The sequence below is a fragment of the Dreissena polymorpha genome, chromosome 1 (genome assembly GCF_020536995.1).
Source record: "Dreissena polymorpha isolate Duluth1 chromosome 1, UMN_Dpol_1.0, whole genome shotgun sequence".
NCBI lineage: Eukaryota > Metazoa > Mollusca > Bivalvia > Myida > Dreissenidae > Dreissena > Dreissena polymorpha.
The window spans coordinates 135,342,193-135,346,032 of record NC_068355.1 but is presented as its reverse complement, the minus strand read 5'-3'; positions in this window follow the sequence as shown (position 1 = coordinate 135,346,032).

Genomic DNA, 3,840 nt, shown 5'->3' with positions numbered 1-3,840 from the left:
TGACTGGGTCACAAATCAATTAAACGGTACATAAAGCATCAGATGAATTTACTTTCTATTAATTTAATCTGTTTATTACGTTATACTGTTATTATTTAGTGGATATGCACACTGCCCTTCTAAACAACTTAACAACACTATAACAAAAGGTTTCACATTGTGCTCACTGCACTTATAACACAACAAATTACACATCTTTAAAAAAACTAACTTTTACATACATGATACAATGTTACACTCAACTTTAAAATGAACAAAAACTGAACACAAATTAATGAACCTGGTGTCTGATTAACCCATTACTAATTCCTCAGGGAATGGGTTAATTAGCACAAATACATGTGCATTATATATGACATATATGATCATGATAACAAAATAACATCAAAATGCACTATTCTTTCAATGATCTGTAGTATGCCCCTTTCAGTCTTTTGAGTGTGTCTCTGTTATGCAGAGCATTGGATGCAAAGTAGACCTGTGTTTAGTTTGTTAGTCCCAGGGTTGTCAAAGGATTGCCCTACCTCAGTGATAGTAATAATCTTTTATAATTGTTGAAGAACTGTCTCAAATGATGAGTTGATGAGATAACATTGACAATTCCTTTAACATGTATCAGCTTCAAACAGTTCAAACCATTACCACTACATACATTTTGACACCATTTTTTGAGAACCATTAAGATGCTAAATTAATTGGTTCCTTAAAAGACTGAGTACGACATGCACATAGATGATAGAGTTTGAAGCTGTAGTTTGTTTCAAATAGCTTATTACCAATTGTAAAAAGAGCTGTACCTCATAAAATAAACTATATGCAGGTCTTTTTTTATTATAACCCACTTTGAGCGATTTCCAAATCGGGAAACATAACTTTCAGTGTTTTATTCAAGGTCTTCTCCGTTGATAGAGACAAGTTGTTCTCTGAAAATAACTCGCACATAATAACCTCCGCATTGGTGGTTTTCAAGTCCTTTTCCAAGCTAGATCCTTACATCATTGTGGAAATGTCTTTATTCGAAGATTTTATCTTCCAATTAATGTAGCTCTGCGAGTCAATGTGTCGCTTGCAGTCATTTTTTCCTCCATGTGCGCACGAAAAATCAACGTTACATGTTGAACAGTGAACGTGTTTCCTTTTTAGGACGGCCCGAGGCATGGCCAGTATTCTCTACAGTTTTCTTTGTTCTTTCGAGAGTTTGTTTTAGCAACTATTTGGAGTGTCAATATCGGCGTCTGATTCTGTACCACGCCGTTTGGAAGAACTCGCCATGTTTAAAATTCCAACATCCGGGTCACTAAAATTATGCATTGTCCCCGGGAGGCTTGAATTTTAACATTTCTTACTACGCAAGCGCCAAAATGATTATGATTGATGAATTACCGACAATGACCGAAAATAAGCGAAAGTACGATTAAAAACCGAAATTTGACCATTTTGAGCGACGGATCCGTAGTTTTACAGTTCAAATCCGTAGTGCGTAGTTTTGCCAAAGAATCCGTAGTAACTACGGCAATTCCGTAGAAGTAAACAGGTCTGCGAAATTATGTTGTATTTAAGCTTTATTACCCATCATGAGTGATAGATGACTCTTTAACTGCCCACAGCCGCATGTTTATATATTTTTTATGTTGTAATAAAAAGAACATATACCGGACGGACTGTGTTTAGTGAAGACAAGAGCAAACTCAATATGGGGATTTAGAAAAGGACATTTATTACAAAATATCTTTATGCAGATAATAATATAAAATATTGTTTCGTGAATTGAATAATAGGCGGTATAACACGCCACAAGGGGAACCGTAATGAAAACCTAGCCGCAATATCTTTGGTTTACAACTATATGTTTTTAGGTTGGAAAACAATACGTTGAGTGCTTTTAAGCCCATACCACAAAAAGTGTTAGTATTGAGATTGGATTTCCCTGTATAATTAATTATTACACTCGAATATATAAAGTCGTTCACAATGTCTATATATATGCTTTCGTTGCCATATACCCACCGCTCATTACGTTTGGTAGCTCCTCGTTTGCGGAAAACAATAATTTTGGTTTTTGGTATGTTAACTTGCAAACCCACGGTATTACAATATTTATATACACGGTCGATAGACAATTGTTGATCATCCGGCGTTTCGCCTATAACAACCATATTGTCTGCAATTATAAGTAGAATAAAACATATGTCTTGTATATTTATTCCAGCATTATGTCTATTCGTCCACGAAAAGAGAAAAAAGCATCGGCGATGTTATCTCCCCCTGTCTTAATACAATTGCTATATTAAAATACTCCGAGTATGTGTTACAATGTCTAACACATGCTTTGACCGACAGGTACATACTGTGTATTATGCGCAATATTTTGCCGTCTAAATTGGACTTATATAGCTTTAACCACAGTGCATTTAAATATATAGAATCAAGGCAACGTTTCATATCTACGAAACAACAATACAATCTTTTATTCATATTTACATATTTTTGAATAATTGAATGGAGTATGAAAACTGCATCTATCGTTGACCTGCCTATTCGAAACCCAAACTGCGCGTCAGATATAACATCCTCTATTTCACACCATGTTGTAAATTCGCAAGTTGAGAACACATGTAAACAACTTTGCGAAGTTACTTTATAAGGTGATGCCTCTATAATTACTAGGATCAGATTTATCACCTTATGTAAAAGGATTATATTCTCTTCAGTCCAAGATAACGGGAATTTGCCTGTATTTAAAATCATGTTCAAAATTGTTGTAATGTAGACCGCCAAAATATCGCAGGCCTTTATAAAGTATTCGTTCAGCAATTTGTCTACGCCAGGCGATTTACATTTTTTAAAGACGGCAATAGCTTTAATTACTTCATTTTATGTAATTTGGTTATCAAGGTCCCCAAATACGTTATCAAAATTTTCGAAGTCATGGTTTGAATTAAAATCTTCTGCGTTAGCAATGTCAGTAAAATTTTCATTACAACCTGATGTATTATAGGATCTAAAGTACCTCCAAAAGTCCTTGGGTTTGTTTCGTTTAAGATCTTCGAATTGTTTAAAGCATTTAAGATTGTACTCCTAACGCTTATTATTGTGATTAATTTAAAAGTACTTTTTTAATTTAATTTGACACATTTTTACTCTATCTGTATCACTCTGTGTGTAGTTATATAATTATATACAATTTATCTTTATGCGATCGTTTCGATACTCTACATTCTTGAGCAAACCATTTATCGCCATCCGATATTGAGTGTGTTCAAATTGAGGATATTTTTAACGTGCTTAATAAATATCTGGGAAGGGTCGTCATCTAATGTTGTTAAAACTTGTGACACAACCCTTTTGCTTTTTTCTATACATTCGATAACATCAATGTGTAGTATATCTACTCTATGCACTATGCACCATATGTATATTTGTATGAATGCATGTACGAGAGAAAATGCAATAAAATATTATGAAAGTTAAATAATTTGTCAGCAACATCTCTTACAATATTAGTGAAATCTTTAAAAATGTAGTCAATATTTGCATCGCTTTGTTCGATATGGCTTTGGAGTAGAACGTTAAAATCCGGGGCCCTGTTTATTAAATCATCTGGGAAATGCTGTTTTTCATCATCCCGCCATTTAACGTACTCACAAATGTATGGTTCTTGTACTGTAACTCGCATGTTGCATATAACACAACATTGAAAGACAACGAGGCATGACCACTGAAATGGAGGTAAGAAATACGAATAATAATGGTTCTTAGACTTTTTGTGTGAGCCCAAAGGTAAGAAATACTAATTATAAAGGTTCTTGGACTTTTTGTGCGAGCCCAAAAGTAAGGAAT